Raw genomic sequence first — 25,629 nt, forward strand, 5'->3', positions numbered from 1 at the left:
GATATGCTATTACCTAACAATCTCTAAATCTAACTATTTGTTAGAAATATGAGGAATAGAGAAACATGTTAAACAATGACACTATAAGGAAAGAATTAGAAATCCAAAGTGTGAGATATTCCATGGGGGTAAAATGACCCATTTTTCAACAAACAAATGGCATCTTTAAAAATGGGGGTATGTGTGACCTGGTTGGGGGGTGGGGGAGGAGGGAAGAGGGCCTTTCTTAAAATATACCTTGAAGAGCTGTGCTTCTGGCTATAAAGGAGTAACTTGTATGAGATTAATCCACCCATAGAAAACAATTATAATGTTGTATGAAAAAAAAATGAGATTAGCTATTTGAAAGCGTTGCAGAACCACCAAGGTAGCCAGGATTCAAGCAGCCTATATTCTGCAGAGAAAGAAAGCCCTTTGACATGAGCCCTATTGTTTGGGCAACTTTTTGTCCTAAGGGTGTTAGTAATTTGCCTTGCAGGAGAGTAGACCAGGTAGAAAAAAGCAACCTATATCTTGCAACAGTTTCTCGGAGTTGAAGAGACAAAAGCTGAAGTTAAGGGCTTCAGAAGCAGCAGCTAGGACTTAAGGGGCTCAGATTTCTGGTAAACGGAGACCATAGAGGAGTAAGTCCAACATTCCCAATGCAATTTCCCTTCAAGACATTTGCTACACATGTGTGGAGTAAGAGGCCAAGCAACCCAGCAAAAATCAATTGCAAATAGACTAAAAATCCAAGGAGGAATTTTCTTAGTTTAACAGTGTTGGGGAGACAAAAATTGGAACTTAGGACCTGCTAAGGACAAAAGGCCATGGTAAACACCACAGAAGTTCAGGTGAGAAACAGTAAGGGCCAGAGTTGTTAGGACAAAAGGGAAACAGACCAGGCACAGCTTTGGGGAAAAAAAATCTTCAGTGCTTGATTAGATCAACATGACTTGCTCAGTATCCACCTGCCAGATAGTAACATCTCTCTGGAAGAAGAAAACAAATTCCACATGAAAGGAAATACTTCTCTTCAGTACAGAGGTAGTTATTTGGGCAGAAGAAAAAGCTCCCAGATGAATGCACGGAATGCAGGATGGAATGAAGAGTAAAATGTGTGGTAAAATCTAAATAAATATTGATTGTTTAACAAAAATGTCTTGGCAAGGGGTTGAATTACTTGGCAACAGTAATACAGAAGACAGAATCATAGTGGCAAATGGAAGTATTATAAGTTTCCTGCATCTGAAATAAATACTTAAAAGACTGTCAAAAGGTTATCTTTTGGTGGTCAAAAAATATAAACTTCCACTTACAAAGTAAGTCATGGAGATGTACAAGCATGGTGACAATAGTTAATAATACTGTATTGTATAGGTGAAAGTTGCTAAGAGAGTAGATCTTAAAAGTTCTCACCACAAGAAAAATATTTATAACCATTTGTGGCAATAGATGTTGACTAGACTTACTGTGGTGATCATTTTGCAATATATACAAATATCAAATCATTAAGTTGTACACCTGAAACTAATTTAATGTTATAAATCAATTATATCTCCATTAAAAAAGATTTAAGACTGAATTAATAAAACAAAAAATACAAAACAAATGTTAAATAAAGATTACACAGAAAGAAGTAAAACTGTATTTACAGATGACATGATCATGTATGTAGAAAAGCTTTAAAGTCTACAAAAAGGCTACCAGAACTAACAAACAAATTTGGAAAGTCAAATGATACAAGTCAAAACTCATTACTATTTCTAACACCAGCAATGAACAACTGGGAAATAAAACTGAAAGTACAATTCCATTTATTATGCCATCTCAAAACATGAAGTACATGCAAAACCTTTGTACGGAAACCTATAAAACACTGTAGAAAGAAACTAAATAGCTCAATAGATGGAAAGATATAGCATATTCATGGATTGAAGGATTCAATATTGTCAAAATGGGATTTCTCTCAAACATCAGTCTAAAGTTTCAATGCAATCCCAATCAAAATCCCAGCAGGACTTTTTGTAGAAATTGACACACTGATTCTAAAATTTATATAATATGAAACGCAAATTAACTAAAAGAGCCAAGGCAATTTTAATAAAGAAGTACAGAGTTGGAGAACTCACACTGCTTGATTTTAAGCCTGACTATAAAGCTACACTAATCAAAACAGTGTCTTATTAAGGAAAGGATACATAAATGAATCAAGAGAACAGATCGGGAGTCCAAAAATAGACTCCCACATAAATGGTCAATCTATTTTTGACAAAGATGCCAAGGTAATTCAATGAGGGAGTAGAGTATCTTTTTGATAATAGGGCTAAAACAACTGGATACCATACTGGGAGGGTGGGGGAAGTGGCAGAATGCTGACCCTTACTTTATACCATACATAAATATTCCATCAAAATAGATCACAGACCAAACTTTTAGAAGAAATCGTAGGAAAAAAATCTTTGCAACCTTGGAGTACACCAAGATTTCTTAAAAAGGAACTAAAAGCATAGTCATAATTAAAAACTGCTTTTCATAAGCCACTGACATATAAGAGAACATCTGCAACATACATATCTGACAAAGGACTTGTATGCAGAATACATAACGAACTCCTACAATTCAGAGGGGAAAAAAGAGGCAAAGATTTGAAGATTCTTCGCAAAAGAGGTTATACAGATGGCAAATAAGTACATGTAAACATTGACAATATCATTAGTTATCAGGAGACACAAATTAAAACTGCAGTGTGATAATAGGACAATTAAAATTTAAAAGAGTGACCTTCCCAAAGGTTGGCAAGGATGTAAAACGATTGGAATGCTCTTAAATTGATGGTGTGAAAGTAAAATGGCACAACCACTTTGGAGAAGAGTTAGATTGTTTTTTTTAAATTTTATACATACATAATGTACAACTCAGACACTTCACTCTCAGGCATTTATTTATCTAAGAGAAATGAAAATATGCCCACATAAATATCTGTACCACAAGCAGTTTTATTCATAATAAGCCAAACCTGTAAACAACCCAAATATAAACCAACGATGAATAAATACACAAAATGAATAAAGAGACAAAATGGGGACTGCCTATATAATAGAATAGTCCTGAGCAATGAAAAGAAACAAACTACTGGGCTTCCCTGGTGGCGCAATGGTTGAGAGTCCGCCTGCCGATGCAGGGGGCACAGGGTTCGTGCCCTGGTCCGGGAAGATCCCACATGCCACGGAGTGGCTGCGCCCGTGAGCCATGGCCGCTGAGCCTGCACATCCAGAGCCTGTGCTCCACAATGGGAGAGGCCACAACAGTGAGAGGCCCGCGTACCGGGGAAAAAAAAAAAGAAAAAGAAACAAACTACTAATACATGCAACCACATAACCAAATCATTATACTCCCTGAAGGAAGCCAGACACAAAAGAGTACATATCATATGACTTAATTTATTAAAAATTCTAGAAAATGCAAAATAATCCCTAGTGACAGAAAATAAATTAATAGTTGCCTGAAAGCTGGGACTGTGGGGAGGGAATGACTACAATGTGACATGAGGAAACTTTTCAGGGCGATAGAAATGTTCTGTATCTTAACTGTGGTGGTGGTTTCATGCGTGCACCCCTCTTTTAAAACTCACTGAACTACACATTTTAAGTGAGCACAGTTTATTGCATATAAATTATACCTCAGCTGAGTTTTTTGAAAGATTTCCCCCAAAGCAGCCAGACCAAAACGCTGACATTCTGTGTGACTCCATTCATATGAAGTAAAAAAATAGGCAAAATCAATCCATGGTAATAGAACAGTAGCTATCTTGGAGGGCAGGTGCACACAAAATGACTGGGAAACTTCTGGGGTACTGGTGATGTGCGCTATATTTATCTGAGTAGTAGTTACATGGGCTGTTCATTTTCTAAGCATTCATCAAGCACTCACTTTGGGTACTTTTGTTATATTTCTATTACTTTGATAAACAAATAAAAAGTAGGAGGCTGTTAGAAATTAACAGGCACAGCAACCAAATGCAATGGGTGGATATTGTATAGCTTGTGATTTGAAAAACTCAACTGAAAAAAATTTTAGAGGGAATGGAGGAAAATTGAACATGGACTATTTATTAGATATTAAAGAATCATCATTAATTTCATTGTATGTGTACTATAGTTACTGCCCTTATCTGTTAAAGAAACATTTAAAAAAGTACTTATAAGTGAAATAGTATGATGAATAGGATTCACTTTAAATTATTTCAGGAAAATATATATGTAGTTATTTCCATTTTTTAAAAAGTAAAAGAAATGTAAAGTGAGGGTGAAGTTCAGGGATGCGGCAGAGAGTCAGAGAGGGTGTACAGATATATAACATGCCTATGACCAAAATCCTATTATTTGCACTCTGAAGATCAAAACATTCACATCAAAATGGCTGCATCAAAATGTCCTGCTTCAGAACACACATAGCAAGAAATTTCTCAGGGGCCCAGAAACAAGACAAGCAGGAATAGAATGAAATTTAAAAGAGTTCAGTTAGGTTCTGAATGACAGCCAGGCAGATATATGATGACAAACAGTGGCCTTCCTTCCAGTGGAGACTGATCTATTTTGAGCCCAAAGTGAGGAAAGTGAGTGCATATTATCCAGGGTATTTCACCACTGTTCTTCTGGTCCCTAGTTATCTCCACCTGAGAAGCCTACCCAGGTATTGCAAGGGGGAGAATAAAACAGGAGGCAGAAAACAGATGCTGATGGTACCAGTCAGAATCCCAGCAGACAGAAGTCACATTCATCTGCAACTTTGAAGACAATTAAATGAAGGAACTACTTTCAGAGGTGCAGGTAGGGTTACAAGTTAAGGATGCTGAGACACCTGGGACTAGCTGCAGCATGATGCCTTTACCTCCCTGAACCTAAAAGAGCAAAGGGAGGAAATGTGTCACCAGAGCCTGGTGAGATAAGGGAGGCTGCGGCTACCACCATGAGCTGGAGTCATGGAGGGATAGAGACCTTGCAGGAAATACGATGAGAAAGGCAGGCTACAGAGAGAAGAAATGCCCTCCCATCTCTCTCTCTCTCTCCCCATCGCCTGATCTCCTTTCAGGACCTCCCAGTGACCGAAACAAACTGGAAGCCACACTCGTGGGAGCTCAGGTGATGCATTCTACAGAGGTCAGTCTCCGGGGTCATGAAGCAGGGCAGAGAAGGTTGTCTAACAGACTACCACCACACTCCTCCAATGGAGTACATAAGATCTTCAAGTCTGCAAAGAGAACTGACGGCCATTTGATAAAATCTCTAATTCAGTTGAACCTATGGCTTTAGATCCTTAGTTAAAATGGGAATATTTCCAAGCATTTTATACGAGGCCCGAGAACAATGAGTAATCAAAGATCATTTCACAATATATACACAGAGCATTTGGTTAAGTAGCCACTCCTGCTCAGACTTGGACTTGTAAAATAAAAACTTTCCTTCTATATAAACATTTCCAAACTAAATGGACAGAAAAGAGAAACCTGGTTGTATTTTCCATGGAGCTTTAACCATCATTCTATTAAAAAAAATTCAGAGCCAAGTCACCAATGGTGGAAACCCAACTCCAAGGACAGACGGGGAGGAGCATCACCTTGTGAGGCTAAGGATGGAATCCTCATTCTGGCCAGTTAGGCCTTATGGACTGTCCTTTCCCTGACTTCCCATGGGCAGCTCCCACCACTGTCCCCCTTACTCTCCAGGGGTGTGGGGGCCTTTCTTGGCTAGTGATGCCAGCTCTGCTTCCTCCCACCTCGGGCTTTGCATCTGCGGCTTCCTCTACCCTTAACATGCTTCCCTCCCTTCTCTTGTTAATTCCTACTCCCATCTCAACTCTCACTTCCCATGGAAAGCTTTTCCAACATCCATGATGAGGTCAAAAACCCTAAGGCACACTTCTGTAACACCCAGAACCTTTCCTTCATGGAAGCACTTTCACATATTTTGGTATGACTGTCTGTCTACCCGGCTGAAGCGTTAGCTCCACGTGGTAAGGACTGTGTGTGCCTTTGTGTGCCATCATATTTTCAGGACCTCATGTACTATCCAGCTCATGGGAGGCACCCAATTGTGGATGAATGAATGAGTCTTCACTACAAGAGAAATTTTTCCATTCAAGGGGTAGTCTGAATTTTGTTTTATCCTTTTAATAAACAACACAATTTTAGGGTTTTCCCCCCAGAACTAAATTACAGGGGACTCTCAATTAGCTGATAGTTCCCCACCCCACCTTTTTTTCTTATATCCCTTATAAGAATATATTTAATGAGGGTTTTTTAAAAAAATAATGTATAAATTATGCTTAGGATTCATATATATCCAACTTAATCTCATAGTCCATAATTTGTATAACTTCTGCTCTAAGAAATTACTTATAAGTACTCCAGGAAAGAAAAAACCCACATATTCTGGGGCCTATTTACTAATGCATGAAGGTAACCACACAATTCTTTAAGGGTTTTCAACAAGAGTTGAAACCCAAAGGACTTTAGAAATCTCAGTTATCTAGAATGAGTGGCTTTATTCTGGATAACTGAGGTTTTATTGGAACTCAAAGCAAGTTTAAAAAAAGGTCTTAAAATTTTGACTCTCATGGTAAGCAACAAATTCTTCTACAATTTGAACACTTAAATGCCTCTTTTATGGCTAATAAATTTGGTCAAATTTCCATTTTGTTTTATTTCCAATTCAAAATCTATTTGTCACATGTGTCGGGAGCTATGTACTTGTGTATTCTGTCTGGTACCTTATTTATCTCTGAATCACCATAAAACTGAGCCGAGTGGATTGCACTTAGACACACTCAGAAAGGGTGTAGTGAATGAATGACAGGAAAGTAGAAAAGGGAGCTGACATTTGTTGAACACATTATGTGGTAGCTGCTGTGCAAGGAGTTTTAATAATAACAACAATGACAAAGCTTAGTAACTTTTATATCACAGGCGCTGTGCTAATGCAGAATATATACATTAACCCATGGTCCTCCCAAAATCTAATGAGATAAGTTATTTTGCCCAGACAGAGAGATGAAGTAATTTGTTGAAGGCTACACAGCCCGATAACAGGTAGAATGAAGAAGAGCTGCTCTTAGCTTATCAGGGGGTGATGAACCTAGAATGCCATCCAACCTCTCCAAGTTCTGATGTTGCATCCAAATAAGTTCTGGCAATCTCTGCAGCAAAATTTGGTAAATGTTGTTATAAATTAAGAAACTGGACTTGAAATACCAAGAAGATTTCCCAAGGTTAATCATCTAATAAATAATGGAGCAGTATATTTAAACCTTGGTTAGCCTAACTCCATGCTTACTTACATACATGGACAGGTGGGTGTTGTCATAATAGTTATTTTAAAGCATTTAACACTAACCCCAAATTCTGTTTGTATTTGGACAATTTTAATACACTTTACTATCGGTTGTTTGGATTCTCCCAAGGTTAAAGAAATTAAAGGACAGGAGAGCTCTTCCTTGTGCTGCTTCTGTTATAAGCTGGCTTTGCTCTCTCTGGATCTGTACCGTCTGGGTATGTATCTAGGAGTCATGCGTATATCTGGCAGATAGTTAGAGCTCACACTGAACTGTCTTGGGGGACTTTCATGGACCCTGCAGAGATTCCCCAGAGGTTCTGGGTTGGTCTTTGTGACACTCTCCCGGGGGTGGGGGAGACTCTGCCTTGGTCCTTGTATGCTGTGGTCTCATAATCCCTTCAGTTACCATACTGGACTAGACTCAAAACGTTTGCTCCTTGGCTCTCTCCTCTGCAGAGTCCAGATCTGGACCCTAGGAAACACTCACATATCTCATGCCCTGACAAAGACTGGGAAAGCAGGCCAGTTCCCAAGCATCAGCCTACCCATCCTGCCACCCACGCAGTTGGCCAACCTGCCTCTGCCTTGCCTTCCAGATTTCTTAGGGTGAGTCAGACCCCAATGTGTGGACCACTCTAAATTGCTCAGGCTTGATTTAGGCATTGGTCTCCAGGTCCTCCAGCTATAATAAGTACTATTCAGAGCTCTCTGATTAGTCCTTTTGATGATCCCCTCTAACCTTGGTGTCACAAGACAGTACTCATCACTCTTTCTCCCAAAAGGTGGTGATAACTCACTGCATGACCACAGCTCTCTCCAAAGAAATGTTGTCTCTAATCTCCTCTTGACTCATATATTCAAAAGTCATGGAGCAGGCTCATGACATTCTACATATGGGATAGTTGGTCTTTTGATAGCTAGCTTACAGGTGCCTCAGTGGAAACTGAGACAAGAAGAGACCCATTCTAACATCCTGTTCCCTACCTGGCCCATATATACATGTGTGTATGTGATATTTTATATGCACTTCCTACAATAATTTCAACTGGTTAAGGGTGATTTAAGAGCCCTAGCACTCCCTAATTCAACAATAATCTCCAACTTTCACTGATCACTGCTGATTTGGGTGGTGGCCATCATCATAAAAGATTTTCTAACCAAAAACATACCTTGAGAATTTTCCAATTCATATGTTCTCAGATTAGAAAAAAATAAAATGTACTTGAAATATGTAGACTTAAAATAGCATTCCAACATATTCCTCATACATTAAATTACTCTCAAATTACTAGCTATTGGTGACATTCCTGATAGTGCCCTAGATTTTCAACTTTTACAAAAGCCCAGATGGTCAGAAAGATCTTTACCAAATTTGGATCATCTTTTTTAATAGAATGATTTAAAATATTTTTTAACAATCAGCTCAGAGTTGTATTTTTAAAAAGCTACTTAGTATTTTCAACTAAGAGAATATGTAACTACCAGAAAAAACTAGCAAATTCCTAGTGCTTATAACCTAAGGTGAGAAATAATGTGGGCCAAAAATGTAAAAAATCATATATATATGTATTTTTATACTTTTTAATCACAAAGTGAGAAAAGTGATATTAAATCTAGTTTTTCCATGTTCATCTGAAAGCATTCTGTAAACTGCCTAAGTTTAAAAAAAATAATTATCTAATAGTTAAGTTATACGTCTAATCATCATCCTTTACCTTGGGCTGTTGAAAAATAAAAAACTTTACATTTATTCACAATAAAATATAGATACTTTCAGATTCAACTCCATATAAGATTTTTTCATCTATTTATGCTCAAGGATCTACAACGACTAGATTAATGAGCCAAAAAGTACATTTTAAAGATTCTCTAAAAGGACCTTATGAAAAGTAGAATTTGATTATGTTTTGGGAGGAAAATTTCTTTAAACTAGAGGGAGTCAACAAATATGAAATCAGGAAAAAATATTCAGGTCGCTGAAAGGAAAAAAACCTCACCAATGATCTTAGAAGGTGGATTGGTGTAGGGGTGAAATTGCTTAATTACTCAGAATAATTAAAGCTAGAGGGTAAAGGTGGGAGAAAAACACATAAAATAATAGTTTCACTCACTTCACCTGGCCTTAATTTAAATCAGAACACTTTCCACTCCTGCATTACTCCGAACAATTTACCAAAAAAGAAAAATAATAGAGCAAAATATCCTTTTTAAGTAACCCAGAGCACATATAGCAAAAACTGCAATGTAATCATTCAGCAATTATGATGCTCTAGTTTATTTTTAAAATAGCTCAGCATTGCACGAAGTGGTCCTAGGTGCAGCAGGAGCTCTTCGTTTAACGCAACACTGATTTTCCCAGCAGCTTTCCTCTGCCACCTCTTATCTTTCTTTCATAACCCTATGTGGTCCTCCATAGAAATACCCCTTTAGGTATGAACACCCAGGAAAACACCTCCCCCTGCGCCCCTGTGGAGAGGCATGTAAAAGAGTCCAGTATCTTTACTTTCTGCAGAAGGCAGAAAATATTTCTTTTAGGGTAGCCATCCAATACCTGAGTGTTTTAATACTCCGCAGCAGGTAATTTAATTTATTTTTAGGAAGGATGAGAACTAAAAGCAGCACAAAGAGTAATAACAAATCAGGGGCTAGAATTTTCTCCAAAGTTAGAAACTATAGATATAAACTCCTGAAATCAGGAAGGGCCTCAGCAATGAGGAAATCATATTGCAAAGAGGGAAGTGAGATAGCTGGGAAGTGATGTGCCCACAGCCTCCTAGAAGAATGGTTTCTCGCCCCTCAGTCGAGGGCTCTTTCCACGACTGCACTTTTTCCTTTGCCCTCTCCTTCTGCCCCTTGATCTCTCTGACAAATGCTCAAAGCCTCACTTAAAACAGTCCCCTAACAAGGGCTTGCCAAGGAAAGGCAAAGTTTGAGATACAGAGTCCAATTAACTGCCTCTGATTGCTGGATAACTCAAGTCTTCCGGAAACTGACTCCAGCAGCATGTGTTATATATTTACATCCAACCCTTGTTCTAAAAATAACTCGACATGTTTTGCAGCAATACACAAAATGCAACAAGCTAAAAATAAATACAATGGGGAATTATCACAAAGGGGGGAAAAGGATAGGAAAATCTAGCCTATTAAAAGCACCAGTGGTAGGATCTTGTGGAAAGGGTAACAAAGTATCCATGTTCCAAAAGGAATCTCCTGGAGAAACTGTCTTATACCAAGAAAGCAATTTATATAACTGGTGGCTTAATAGCAAATATTACAAGCAGTGCAATAATAGTGACCCATCAGAAATAAGTTGTGGATCAAAATGAAATGTTAGTAAGAGTTTGTGGGGAGGGATGAGGCACAAATTTTTCTTTTAATGTCTTAATGTGCAGGTTTTGGATTTCTGAAGCAAGTCATTCCTGAGCCTTGCAAGGTTAGAAAGAAAAAAATGGAAGTGAGAGGAAAGAGGAGAGAATTACAGAGTAGGGGGAGGCAGAGGGAACCACGACAGGATGATGTGAACCTAGGCATCATTTGTTAAAGAACCAAAAATAATTTATCACATAATTGGAGGCTCAAATTCATACCTGAACTTGAACTCAATTGCATTTTTGTTATGTTATAATGCAATATAGTGTATATCAATTGGCTCAGAATTTAAAATTAGAGCCCAATTACCTGTGTAAGGGAATCATAAATCCAACTTGTATTTTTCTAACAGGGTTAACAACTCAGGATGCCCGCTTAAACTTGGGAAAATCAATTTTCTGAGCTTAAGAACAATTGCGCATTGGTATTTTTTCACCCTGGTCTACTGCCCCAGGTGGATATAGTGACTGGGGGAGGGTAGAAGCCTAAGGCAAAAACTAACAAACACAGAGCATTGAATATACTCAAAACGCCAACCACACGCAGGGGAAACCGGAGTGGGAGCACTTACGTGTAATAGGCAGCCAGAACCTGGGCACCTGCTATTTGGTAAAGGAGTAAAAGCAAAACACTCCTACTGCTTTTCTAGTTCAGCAAAAATTTCCCCGGAGCTAAAGAGTAAGATGAAATACTAAGTAAGGGGAGAGCTTGAACTCCTGCTAACAGCACACCAGAACCAGGCCTGCCTGCCTAAGGTCACAACTGCATGAAGCCTAGAGACTCCCCTCCCAGGGTGGTTCGTTGGCCTTCTGTTCAACTGGAAACATCTCAGGGAACACTGTCTGGAGGGAGGGGGCGGTGGAATAAAGCTGCGGCAATGGCGGCAGAAGTATCAGCAGGAACAGCCTTCATGGAGGACAGTTCAGCACTGCAGATGCCTGTGTATGTATCTTATACACACCCAAACACAGATACTACACACACGTGTTATACATTTTGACACTGAAATTCCATTTCCATGAAATTCTGCTTGAGAAACAATTGAACCAGGTTGCAAAGATATACATAAAAGGTTCCTCATTTCAGCATTGCTTCTAAGTGCCAGAGTTGGAAGCAGACTAAAAGTCCATCAAAGGGGATGATTTAAGTAAATTTAAGCATTTCACCCTACAGAGTAATACTGTGCTGGAAATATAGATGATGATGTAAAATTCTATGGACATGGCACACTGTAAGATAAAATTACAAAAGAGTGTTACTGGATATATCAATTTTGAGTATAGTGCATGTGTATGTGTGCATGGGTGAAGAAGAAAGTCTGGGAGAAAATGCCCTCACATATTAGTCAAGGTCATTACTGTGTGGTGGGATAAATGGTATTCACTTTTTCAAAAACCTTTTCCCGTGGTGTTGGATTTTTGAGTTTTAATTTTATAAAACTGGCAGGTGTTCATTACATAATCTGAAAAAAATACTACAGTATTTTCTATTTTTGGATTTTTTTTTTAAAGTAAGGAGGATAGGAGGAAGAGTAGCAATATATAGAAAAGGCAGAAGCCCACCAGAGCCCACGAGGCTTTCCCTGCACAAAACACTAGCACCTGTCCCAAAACAGTTTCTGTCTTTACACAAAATTCCACTGACTGTACATTTTATTGAGGAGGGGAAACAAATGCAACAAAACAAATCATCTGTCCACCTTACCTTTTTTTCCTTCTGTGGGAAAAAAACCCCCTCGGTCTGTACTATGCTTCTGAGAGCAAATGATGTCCCTCCAAGACCCAAAATACAGGTAGAAACCTCAGCAACTGTGCCTTTTACACCGGGCTTGTTGGTTCCTCTGTTTTCCCACCTTCCAAATGGACATGTAAAACTGTTACTTCACAAAGACAAGGTGCTCTTTTTAAAGCCCAGAAAATACCAAAGAAACATACCAATTAGAACACATGCTTCTCACTGAGTCATTTCTGTACCTTAGTTTCATTTGCTCTATGCCAGGGTAAGATATCTGCAAAGTCATAGCAAAAGAACTAGAAGGACTTTTGAGACCATCCAATTCAATGCCCACATTTTTCACAAGAGAAAGCTCAGACCAGTCACCAAGTGAGTCAGGCAGGACTAAAACTGAGGGTCTGCCTCCCAGTCCGCTGTTTATCACTCATCTCTAATTTCAGTCAAAGATGCAGCTGTGTTTCCCCTTTCTAGAGAATCTGAATATTTCTTTAGCTAATGTTGACATAAATCAGACTTTGTGAGACAGAGAAACAGAGAGCAAAGTAACAAAATACACTGGCTAGCTTTTCCAGATGCATCTGAGAGAGAGTTTCAATAATGGAAAACACTTCATACATTGCTTTATACAGTCCACTCGGTTCTGTGATAGAGAAGGGTAAAAAGTTCAGGGGGAAAAACCATATGGGTCATCTGGTGACATTTTTTAAAAGTTTACTTTCAGAAGCGCATGATTTAAAGTGTTTTTCCCCTCAAAACCAAGCATATTCACTATAAAACGCCTGGAAAATACAACAAAATATTAATGAGCAGAAAAAGGAAACATACCATACAATTCTACGAACAAAAGACAACCATCATTAAAATTTTAGGATAGTTCCTTCTAGTTTTTTTTTTTTTCTTTTTGAATGGTTGAGATCTTCATACATATACCATTTCCAGATTTTCTTTTCACCTAAATTACACTTAAGCATTTTAGTAGTTCATTAACAACTTATAAACATCATTTTAATGTATGAACAGTATTTTGTGGTATAGATATGCCAAATTTTATAGTTTTTTTCTTTATGTACGTCATTTAGGGGTTTTCTATTATACATAATACTATAATGAGCATTTGAAAAATAAACCGTGATCTTAATTTTCTGATTATTTTCATAACTTTAATTCCTAAAATGAGGTTAAATATTATAAACATTTTAAAGTACCTGAAAGTTGGTACCAAATTTTGTTTTTTTTTACCAAAGGTATATAAAAGTTCCTATCTTATAGTGCTTTTTCAATAATTACCAAATTTTAAGTCTTTGTTAATTTTATAGGTGACACAGATACCTATTTTATTGAATCTCTCTGTCATTGAACAGTATCATATATTCATTACACATTGTGTTTCTCATTTGGAACATCTATTCTTGAGGTCTCTGCCCATTTATCTACTGCAGAAGAAGGGAAACATTTTGAATGAAGACATCCAATCATGTTTTCTTTAATAAATAAAATTAAAATAGAACTTTTAAGCAAGTTAATAGCCTTGCTGAATTCACTAAAGCCTAAGAAAACAAAGACTCCCGGCAAAATCAGTTAAGAAATGTAAAGAAAATAGCACAACACACTTTTTTCCCCCGGAGTATATATTATTTGGGCTCCATCAAGTAAGTGATATGTTTGTGCAGCTTTCTGTGACTGCTGATTCCAAGTGTCAGATTAACAAACAGTTGAAAATAAATGAAGAGCTGGAGCATGTGGCATATGAAAATCACAAACTCTCTTTTTAAAAAGAATGTGTTCTGGTTCACACTGGTGGACTAAGAAAATTCATTGACCTCCTTTCTCACCCAAAGTACTTTCTAAATGATACTAAAGGAGCACAAAGGTGTAAACCCATAGCCACAAAGAGAACGGGAAGAAGCCGTTAGAAGGTGAGTGATTTCAATAAAAGTCTGTTGACTTACAAACCACAGCAAAGGAAACCACAAGCCAAAAGGGGGTTTCAGCAAAGGAGAAAACAGACCTGCCTGATACTACCCCAGAAAAACTCAGTTTTCAGAAATAGTGGGTAAAACAGAGGGTGGAAGAGGTGGGTAGAGCTGAAAAGCGGGGTATTAATTACAGGTCAGTATATGTAACATAGACCTCTCTCCCTCCTGGCTCTCCACGTGAGCTGGCCTGAAGCCACCACTAGGTTCAAGGCAGTAAAAACGTGTGTGGGGAGAAGTAGGACAGTTATCATGGGTGTTAAAACCTCACTCTTGCAAGTCAAAATCCCCCCACCCCAATTCCCATGCACACACTCTAAACTTTGACCCTTCAAGCACACCATTTACAAGATCAATCCACCTGTTGAAGGGCTTGCAAACAGCCCTTCTATTACCTCATTCTTTTACATATAACCACAGATCACTGGAAATCCAATACACCAAGAAAGGCCAGCACACAAAATAAAGTGAGCAAGCAAAATAGCAGAAAACACGACACCATGCAAATAAGACCATTTAGGGAAAAGATACAAACTTAAAAAAGAAAACCTATTTGATACCCTCGAGAATCACTTGAGGATATTTGGTAACTACAAGACAAGAGCAGAGTTATATTTAAAAGGAATAATGAGATTAAAAAAAAGATCCCTTGGGAATTACATGATTACTTAAATAAAAAATTCAATAGACAGCTTAATGGCAAACTTGAGAAATCTCCTAGACTATATACTAAATGTACAGTATGTGAGAAAAAATAAGATACATAGATGATTGATCCAGGAGATCTACATGTGGACTAATAGAAGTTTCAGAATGAGAAAAACAAAACTGGAGGGGAGGAAATTATCAAATAAATTATATAAGAAAATTTCCCAGAGCTAAGGGGACACATGAATCTTCGAAGTATAGGACTCTACTCAGTGTCAAGGAGAATGAACTGTGAAATGTTAGAAAACTGAGGTTAAAGAGAAATTCGTAATAGCCTCCTAAAAAGACCCTCCCCCTAAAAAGGTAGCCTACAGAAAAGGAAGGATCAGAGTAACATCAGATTCATCAGCAGCAGTGTTGGATGCTACAAGACAGCAGTGAAAATGATTTTCGATACAAAAGTCCTATTCCCAAACTATCAATCATGTTTGAGGGAAAAATGAAAAACTGCAAGCTTGCAAGGACTCAGTTTACCTCCCATTCACTCTTTCTTGGAAAGTTACTAGCAAAATTTGGAGGTAAGTCGAAGAGAGAAAGCCCACTGGATCCAGCAAATGGTAAATCCAACTCTGGAGAGCAATATGGGAATCTCAGGCTAATTCTATCCAGCAGGTCTAGAAAACAAGCTGTCTAAATGAGAGCAAAATGGAGATCTAATGAGAAAGAGGGAGAACCAATAGAAGAGAAAGTGCAAACATGAGTTTTGGAAAACCTGAAGATATGATGGAGGCACACACTCAGGAAAGGCAAGAGGACATCAGAAACTCCAATAAAATCAAGCACAGATAACTTTATAAGAAAGACTTAAAATATATATTACACACACTGAAAGATGGCATGATTCTGACAAAATGACAGAGGAAGAGAATCCATTTGAACCTGATTCTAGACACAGTCTCCTTTGTGTATCACAGGAGTTGTGACACTGAAACCATAGAAACCACTTGGGTCTGCGGTAAATAATTTAGCAAAGGGATTCCCTGGTGGTGCAGTGGTTACGAATCCGCCTGCCAATGTAGGGGACACGAGTTTGATCCCTGCAACAAAGACCCAATAGAGCCAAGAATAAATAAATAAATTTATTAAAAAAGTAATAATTTAGCAAAGTCCTGATGATGCAAATCTTTTTCATTATAGTCAACTTTGGAAAAATCACAAAGAAAGACATCTCTGGTGACAGAGAAAATGTAAATTAATCTTGACAATGCAAAAATAATGGTACAACTGAATGAGAACTGAAAGTGGAAGAGGGAAAAGAATAGTGGAGAAAGGGGTATGAATGCTCATATCTCATCTATGGTAAGGAGGTAAGAGATGCTGACTAGATTGATAGACCAGTAAAGAGAGATTTAAATGTGATTTAGAAGTGGCAAGACCAAAGATATGGAAGCAACCTAAGTGTCCATCAACAGATGAACGGATAAAGAAGATATGATTCACACACACACACACACACACACACACTGGAATGGACTTGGAGTGCATTATGCTAAGTGAAATAAGTCTGACAGAGAAAGACAAATACTGTATGATATCACTTATACGTGGAATCTAAAAAATAAAACAAACTAGTAAATATAACAAAAAAAGGAGGAGACACAGATACAGAGAACAAATAGTGGTTACCAGTGTGGAGAGAGAAGGGGGGAGGGGCAATCTAGGGGTAGGAAATAAGAGGTACAAACTATTATGTATAAAATCAGCTACAAGGATATATTGTACAACACGGGGAAGATAGCCAATATTCTATAATAACTATAAATGGAGTATAACCTTTAAAAATTGTGAATCACTATACTGTACACCTGTAACTTATATAATATTGTATGTCAACTACACTTCAATTAAAAAATAAATTAATTTTAAAAAATTATAAAAAAAAGTGGCAAGACCAATGGAAGTGGAGAATAACGTCATGTTGTTAGTGGGAAAATGTGAAATGGTGATAGATAAATTCTCTTTCTTAGAAGAAAATCAGTATATAACATGTAAAATTGATTTAAAAAATTAATTGGCAATATGGAGATAACGCCAGGAATGGCTTATAGCATTTAGGGAGGGCAATAAGAAGGGGAAAGGGTAGTTAGTGTTGGGAACTGTTCATTTTCATATGTGTTTCTAAACTATTTTATTTGTAAGCCATGTGCTGGTTATTGCTTTCATAAAAACAAAACAAAAAAGAAAGTTACGAAAGGAGCAAGTGCACTGTGACAAGCTCTTTTACTAAAAACAAAAATAAAAATTGAGCCTGGATGAAATGTTGTCTTCTGAGTCTCTGGATAACTCTGGAGGAATAGTGAATTTTGTATAACTGGATTTATTTATACATTTATTTATAAAAAGGAGGGAGCAAATGCAGTGTACGGAAAAGAGACACATTTTTTTCCCAACAGAAAAATTAAGCACTCATTAGGACGTAATGACAGGATGACATTCTGGGGTTTGGAGGGTAAGCACATCCCCTTCATTACCAAATCAAAGATTTTCCAGTATCAAGAGGGACTCTTTTCTCTCTCCTGGATTCTCCCTGCACACACCTCCTCCTTCCCCCACCCCACAAGCCCCTTCATGACCTTAAATAAAGATGAAAATTGAAAAGGTTCCCTAGTGCTAATTGCATGTTCTCTAATTTCTAATTTCCTCAAGATTGCTGCCTCCTGGCTGTTTCATATTAATATCCCTCAAAATGTACAGCAAGTGCACATTTGAATACCCAGCTAGGTACATTTCCCAGAATGTTTTTTTGAATGGGTTAGTTGTGGGAAGGTTGGCAATATACTAGTGACTCGATGATGGTGCAGTAATGTTACCCACAGCCTGGGTAACATTACTGCACCTTGTGTTCACAGAGAAGGCTGGTTCTGAGTTCAGTTACATTCGCTAGCAATTTAAACGATAGCTGCTGTACTAAAATCTAAAATAAATTGCTTTTCTCCAGAAGCCATGTAAGCTTTTGTACTGCAACTTAGCAGAGCTGCTGGTTTTATCTCATCTGAAATTCAAACAGGGTATAAAAGCTGGGCCTCTGAACTCCTGTTTCTACCTCGAACAGCATTCTTCTACATTCTAGGGCTCTCCAAAATTTCTATCCTGGAACCAGGTTTATAGGAAAGCAACATACTATTTCCATTTTTTATGCAACTCATCATTTGGTTTTTGTTTTTCTATTTCAACCTCACACTTTGGGCTGTTTTGAAAGAACTGTATTACCGGGGGCAAGATTTTTTCTCCCCATTTTGATGGCTAGAAAGCTTCTCTGCCAACATGGGCCAAGCCAAGCGTGGAGACATCGGCACCCAAATGAATGCATGTACCTCTGCGATTCTGTTCAAATTTACCTCCTTCCCTTCTATCCATGGGAAGAGGAAAGAAACAGCCAGTGCTCAGAATCTGAAGTAGAAATTCTGCCTTTCCCTACCCTCACTTCCCCATGAGTTTTGCCCAAAAGTCCATGGACTCAAGCTCACAACTATTTCCCCTGAGCACATTCAGAACCAGTGGCTCTGAAGGGACACAGCTGCCTCGGCATTTCTCCGATAGAGATGGCTTCTGACCCTTAGATGTCTTTCCACAAATGCAATTAGAATAGTTCCCAATGTTCACTACATTCTTTCAGATTTAACAAGGCAACATAATTAACACTGCTATTTTTCTGCCAGTCAACAAGAGGAAATTGCCCTTCCAAGAGATTTTTCATGTTTACAAAAATGATCCATTAATATGTTTCCCTTTCAGATGTTTTTCTTCTATTGAGGTTGAAAGAGCTTGGTTTGGGGTATGCTATACGGTGTGTACTCAGCAGCATTTCTCTGAAAGGGGAAATTTCTTTATGCCCATCAAAAATAACAACCAGAAAAAAAAAAAAAAGAAAAAGAAAGAAACAAAATGAACACTTTAGATCAATTCAGATTCAAACTTAGAGCCACTGTGAAGTCAAGGAAGTTCTATTTCTTTCTATCACATGCACAGAGCCATGCCAAGGGGGTAGATGTAATGTCCCTATTGAATCATGTGAATCCCGCAGTTCTGCTGTAGGAATTCTCTGAGCTTTGATAACCAGAGACTAAGTATACTGGTTCTCCACCGGGATCCTTAGGGGGAACTAGGAAATGGAGTGGGGGAGGGTGCTTTTTTCAATGTCCCAGTAATTGGGGGGCAATACTGATATCTGGGGGACATTCTAAGTGTTGCTGAAAGTTCTGCAGTGTGTTATCTCCACACAACATAGAACAGAACTGCCTAGAGAAGACAAAATGAGCTCATTGCCCTGGGTCCCGTGTTTTCTCATTTTGCAAACCCTGGGCTCCTGACAGACAATCAGTAACTGAAGGAATCAACTAGTGGTTTAAAGAAGGTATTCCAAAAAAAAAAAAAAAAAAAGAAGGTATTGATTCAACAAATACATATTAAGTTCCTCCTGTTGACAGTACAATTAATGCAATATATACATCAGACCATAATCTCCCCTCTAAGGAAGCTTAAAATGTCATTTTCTCCATAAAGTCCTTCCTAATGACCTCAGCTATAACTAATCTCTAGGTAAAGAGAGAAAATAACCTATTAGGGTTGTGGATACTGGAACTAAAAATTCTTGGGTTCTAATACAGATTCTGCCACTGACTAGGCTTGTGACCTTGGACTGGTTGTTTAATCTCACTGTGTCTTGGTTTCCTCATTGGAAAATGGGGATAATATTGCTGTTTGGGGATTAAATGGAGTTATTAATGATATAAAGTCATCAGAACAGTGCATGACACATAGTAAGTGCTCAAAAAGCACTTACTATGGTATATATATTTATAATTTTTAAAAAGAGTTTTATATACATAATTTTAATTGAAATCATGGTTGAGATAATTGCAGGTTCACATGCAGTTGTAAGAAATAATACAAAGAGATCCTGTGTATATTTTATCCAGTTTCCTCCACTTTGAAAAACCATAGTATAATAGCACAACTAGGATTTGACATTAATACAATACACCAATCTTATTCAGAATTCCCCCAAATCCCAGTTTTACTTGTACTCATTTCAGTATATGTGTGTGTGTGTTTGTGTATGTATTAAGTTCAATACAATTTTATAATCTGTGCAGGTTTCTGTATCCACCTCCAAGGTCAAGATACTGAGCAGTTTTATCACCACAAGGATCCTTCATGTTGTGCCTTTATTACCTCACCCACCTTTCACCCGGCCCTCCCTCACCTCCATCCCTAAGCTCTGGCAATCACTAATCTGTCCTCCATTTTGTCATTTCAAAAATGTCACTTAAATGGAATCAAAACCTATGTAATCTTACCACTTATATGTGGAATCTAAAATATGATACAAATGAACTTATTTACAAAACAGAAACAGACTCACAGACATAGAAAACAAACTTATGGTTACTAATGGGGAAAGAGAGGAGGGATAAATTAGGAGTTTGGGATTAGCAGATACAAACTACTATATATAAAAATAGATAAACTAGGTCCTACTGTATAGCACAGGAAACTATATTCAATATCTTGAAATAACTTATAAATTTAAAAGAATATATATATATATATATATACACACACACACACACATATATAGCGGAATCACTTTTCTGTAACACCAGAAACTAACACAACATTGTAAATCAACTGTACTTCAATTTTTTAAAAATTGAAAAACAAGAAACCCTAAAAAATAAAATATATAATTTATTGGGATTGGCTTTTTTCATGCAACACGACTCTGGAGAATCACCCAAGTTGTTGATTGTATTAATAGTTCGTTCCTTTTGATTGCTGAGTAGAATTCCATGGGTACCACAGTTTATTTAACCACTCATCTGTTAAAAACATCTGGGCTACTTCCAGATTTTGGCTACTATGAATGAAGCTGTTATGAATATTTATGTACCAGTTTTTATGTGAACATGAATTTTCATTTCTCTGAGATAAATGCTCAAGAGTGCAATTGCTGGGTCATATGGTAGTTGTATGTTTAGTTTTGTAAAAATCTGCCAGATTTATTTCCCAGAGTGGCTGTACCATTTTACATCCCCACTAACAAAGTATGAGTGAACAGTTTCTCTGTATCCTCACCAATATTTGGTGTTGTCATTAGTTTTTATTTTAGCCATTCTGATAGATGTGAAGTGACAGCTCATTATGGTTTTGATTTGCATTTCTCTGATGGCTAGTGATGTGGAATATCTTTTTTTGCCATCTGTACATCTTCCCCAGTGAAATGTCTGTTCATGACTTGTGCCCATTTTCTAATAGGATTGCTTGCTTTTTTAATGTTGACTTTTAGGAGTTCTTTACATATACTAGATACTAGTCCTCTGTGGAATATGTAGTTTGTAAATATTTTCTTCTAGCCTATAGACTGTCTTTTCATTCTCCTTACATGGCTTTCACAGAGAAAAATTTTAATTTTGTTGAGGTCCAATCTATCTATTGTTCCTTTTATGGATTTATGCTTTTGGTGTGAAGTCTAAGAATTCTTTGCTTAAACTCAGATCCCAAGAAATTTCTCTTATGTTTATTTTTTCTAAAATTTTTATAATTTTACACTTTATGTAAGTCTGTAATCCATTTTGAGTTAATTTTTGTATAAGGTATGAGGTTTAGATCAATGTTATTTTTTTGCCGATGGATGTCTAATGCTCCAATACCATTTGTTAAAAGGCTGGGGTTCCTTCATTGAATTGCTTTTGCTCCTTTGTCAAAAATCATCTGAGCATGTGTGTGGATCTATTCCTGGGTCCTCCATTCTGTTCCATTCCATCCCCTGCCAGATGCCACATTGGCTTGATTACTATGGCTATATAGTTAGCTTTAGTATTAGATAGAGTGATTCCCCCCTACTTTATTATTCTTTTTTTAAAAAATATTTATCTATTTATTTATTTATGGCTGTATTGTGTCTTCTTTGCTGTGAGCAGGCTTCTCATTGTGGTGGCTTCTCTTGTTGCAGAACACGGGCTTAGGTGCGAAGGCTTCAGTAGTTGTGGCTCGTGGGCTCTAGAGTGCAGGCTCAGTAGCTGTGGCACATGGGCTTAGTTGCTCCATGGCATGTGGGATCTTCCTGGACCAGGGATAGAACCCGTGTCCCCTGCATTGGCAGGCAGATTCTTAACCACTGCACCACCAGGGAAGTCCCATACTTTATTATTCTATTCTATGATTGTTTTAACTATTATAGGGCCTGTGTCTTTACATATAAGTTTTAGAATAAGCTGGCTGGAATTTTGTTAGGAATTGCATTCAACCTTAGATCAAGTTGGGGAGGACGTGCGTCTGTACTATGTTGAGACTTCCAACATTTATTGGAAGGTCTTCTTTGACTTCTTTTACCAGTATTTTGTAATTTTCAGCATACAAATCCTGTATGCATTTTGTTAAGTGTATATCTAGTATTTCATTTTCTTTGGAACAGTTGTAAATGGTATTGGGTTTAAAATTTTGGTTTCTGCATGTTCCTTGTTAGCACATAGAAATACAATTAATTTTGTGGATTAATTAATCGCTGAACTCACTTATTAGTTATGGGAGATTTTTGTTGTTGTTGTAGATTCCTAGGGATTTTCTAGGTAGAAAATCCTGTCATCTACAAATAGAGCTAGTTTTATTTTATTCCTTTCCAATCTGCATGCCACCTATTCCTTTTTCTTGCTGTATTACAGTGGCTAGAACTTCCAGTACCATATTGAATAGAAGTAATGAGAGTGAACATCCATGCATTGTTCCCAATATCAGGGATTCTTTTTTTTTCAAATTAATTTTTATTGGAGTATAGTTGGTTTACAATGTTGTGTCAGTTTCTGCTGTACAGCAAAGTAAATCAGCTATACATATACATATATCCCCTCTTTTTTGGATTTCCTTCTCATTTAGGTTACCACAGAGCATTGAGTAGAGTTCCCTGTGCTATACAGTATGTTCTCATTAGTTATCTATTTTATACATAGTATAAACAGTGTATATATGTCAATCCCAGTCTCCCAATTCATCTCACCCACCCCACCCCCAGTATCCATACATTTGTTCTCTACATCTGTGTCTCTATCTCTGCTTTGTCAATAAGATCATCTATACCATTTTTCTAGATTCCACACACATGCATTAATATATGATATTAGTTTTTCTCTTTCTGACTTACTTCAGTCTGCATGACAATCTCTAGGTCCATCCACGTCTCTACAAATGACCCAATTTCGTTCCCTTTCATGGGTGAGTAATATTCCATTGTATATATGCGCCACATCTTCTTTATCCATTCATCTGTTTATGGACATTTAGGTTGTTTCCATGTCCTGGCTATTGTAAATAGTGCTCCAGTGAACACTGTGGTACATGTGTCCTTTTGAATTATGGTTTTCTCTCAGTATATGTCCAGGAGTGGGATTGCTGGGTCATATGGTAGTTCTATTTTTAGTTTTTTAAGGAACCTCCATACTGTTCTCCATAGTGGCTGTATCGATTTACACTCCCAACAACAGTGCTAGAGGGTTCCCTTTCCTCCACACCCTCTCCAGCATTTGTGGTTTGTAGATTTTTTTGATGATAGCCATTCTGACCGGTGTGAGGTGATACCTCATTGTAATCTTGATTTGCATTTCTCTAATAATTAGTGATGTTGAGCATCTTTTCATGTGCCTCTTGGCCATCTGTATGTCTTCTTTGCAGAAATGTTTATTTAGGTCTTCTGCCCATTTTTGGAATGGGTTGTTTTTTTGATATTGAGCTGCATGAGCTGTTCATATATTTTGGAGATTAATATTTTGTCACTTGCCTCATTTGTAAATATTTTCTCCCATTCTGAGGACTGTCTTTTCGTCTTGCTTATGGTTTCCTTTGATGTGTAAAAGCGTTTAAGTTTAATTAGGTCTCATTTGTTTATTTTTGCTTTTATTTTCGTTACTCTAGGAAGGGAGTCAAAAAAGATAAAAATATGGAATGCTTCACAAATTTGCATGTCATCCTTGGGCAGGGGCAATGCTAATCTTCTCTGTATCATTCCAATTTTAGCATATGTGCTGCTGAAGCAAGCACTCAGGGATTCTCTTTATCAAGTTGAGGTAATTCAACTCTATTCCTAAACTGCCAACAATTTTTATTATAAATGGACGCTGGATTTTGTCAAATGCTTGTTCTGGGTTAATTGATATGATCATATCATTTTTCTTCTTTAGCTTGTTGATATGGTAGATTACATTGATTCATTTTAAAGTACTCAACCATCCTTGCATACCTGTATTAAATCCCCTTTGGTCATGGTACATAATTCTTTTTACACATTGTTGTACTTGATTTGCTAATATTTTGTTGAGTATTTCTGTGTCAAAGTTCACAAGAGATATTGGACTGGAATAGTCTTTCTTCCTCCCTCCCTCCCTTCCTTCCTTTTTGTGGTCTTTTACTAGGCTCATAAAATGAGTTGGGAAGTGTTCCTACCTCTTCTATTTTCTGAAAGAGATTATGTAAAATTGGTATTAATTCTTTTCTAAACATTTGGTAGACTTCTCCAGTGAAACTGTGTGGTCCTGAGGAGTTCTTGGGGGGAAAATTTTAAGTACTAACTCAATTTCTTTAATCGTTACTCAAGCTGTCCATTTCATCCTGGCTGAATTTAGGTGGTTTATAATTTTTGAAAAATTGATCCCTTTCTTCTAAGTAGCTGACTATGTGAATATGAAATTGCTCACAATGTATCCTTATTTACTTTTTAATGATTGTAGGATCTGTATTTACATCCCCTATTTCATTTCTAATGTTGGCAATTTTGTTATTGTCAGCCTTGCTAATCATTTATCAATTTTATCAATTTTTAGAATAACCAACTTTTTGCTTCATTGACTATATTTTTCCTGTTTTAAATTTTATTGATTTCTGCTTTTACCTTTATTATGTCTTTCTGTCTGCTTGCTATTGGTTTATTTTTCTTTCTTTTTTATACTTGAGGTAGGAACTTAGGTTATTAATTTGAGAACTTTCCTCAATTCTAATATCGTATTTAGTGGTATAAATATCCATCTCAGCACTGCTTTAGCTGCAGTTTACATATTTTGATATATTGTATTTTCATTTTCATTCAGTTCTATGTATTTTTTAATTTCCTTTAAGAGTTACTCTTTGACCTATGTTTAGAACTTTTTCTGTGATCTTCTTGTAATTGATTTCGTTAGATTTTATTATAGTCAGAGAACACATTCTGCATGATTTCAATTTTTAAAACTTAAAGGGTTTTTTGTGACCCAAGACAAGGTATATTTTGGTGAATGATGCATAAGTGCTTGAAAAAAATGTGTATTCTGCTATTATTGGATGGAGTGTTCTATATATGTCAATTAGATACTATTAGCCAATTGTGATGCTCAGATCTTCTATATTCTTGCTGATTTTCTGCATAGTAAATCTATCTATTGTTGAGATGGGGCATTGGAGTCTCTAACTACAGTTGTCAATTTCTCTCTTTCTCCTTCAACTCTGTTAGTTGGGTTGTTTGTTTTTGTTTGTTTTTTCCCCATGTACTTTAAGGCTCTATTGTTT

At 37.2% G+C, this 25,629-nt stretch overlaps 1 protein-coding gene and 1 non-coding gene across 27 annotated transcripts in view; both read right to left on the minus strand.

Moving 5' to 3' along the window:
• FHIT (fragile histidine triad diadenosine triphosphatase) overlaps positions 1–25,629 on the minus strand; it is a 1,444,513-nt gene that overhangs the window by 881,995 nt on the left and 536,889 nt on the right. The window lies entirely within an intron of this gene.
• Positions 24,026–24,132, minus strand: LOC132433025 (U6 spliceosomal RNA). The gene has a single exon (XR_009521066.1). It is a non-coding gene; the product is annotated as a U6 spliceosomal RNA (small nuclear RNA).

The sequence above is a fragment of the Delphinus delphis genome, chromosome 10, assembly GCF_949987515.2.
Source record: "Delphinus delphis chromosome 10, mDelDel1.2, whole genome shotgun sequence".
Classification (NCBI taxonomy): domain Eukaryota; kingdom Metazoa; phylum Chordata; class Mammalia; order Artiodactyla; family Delphinidae; genus Delphinus; species Delphinus delphis.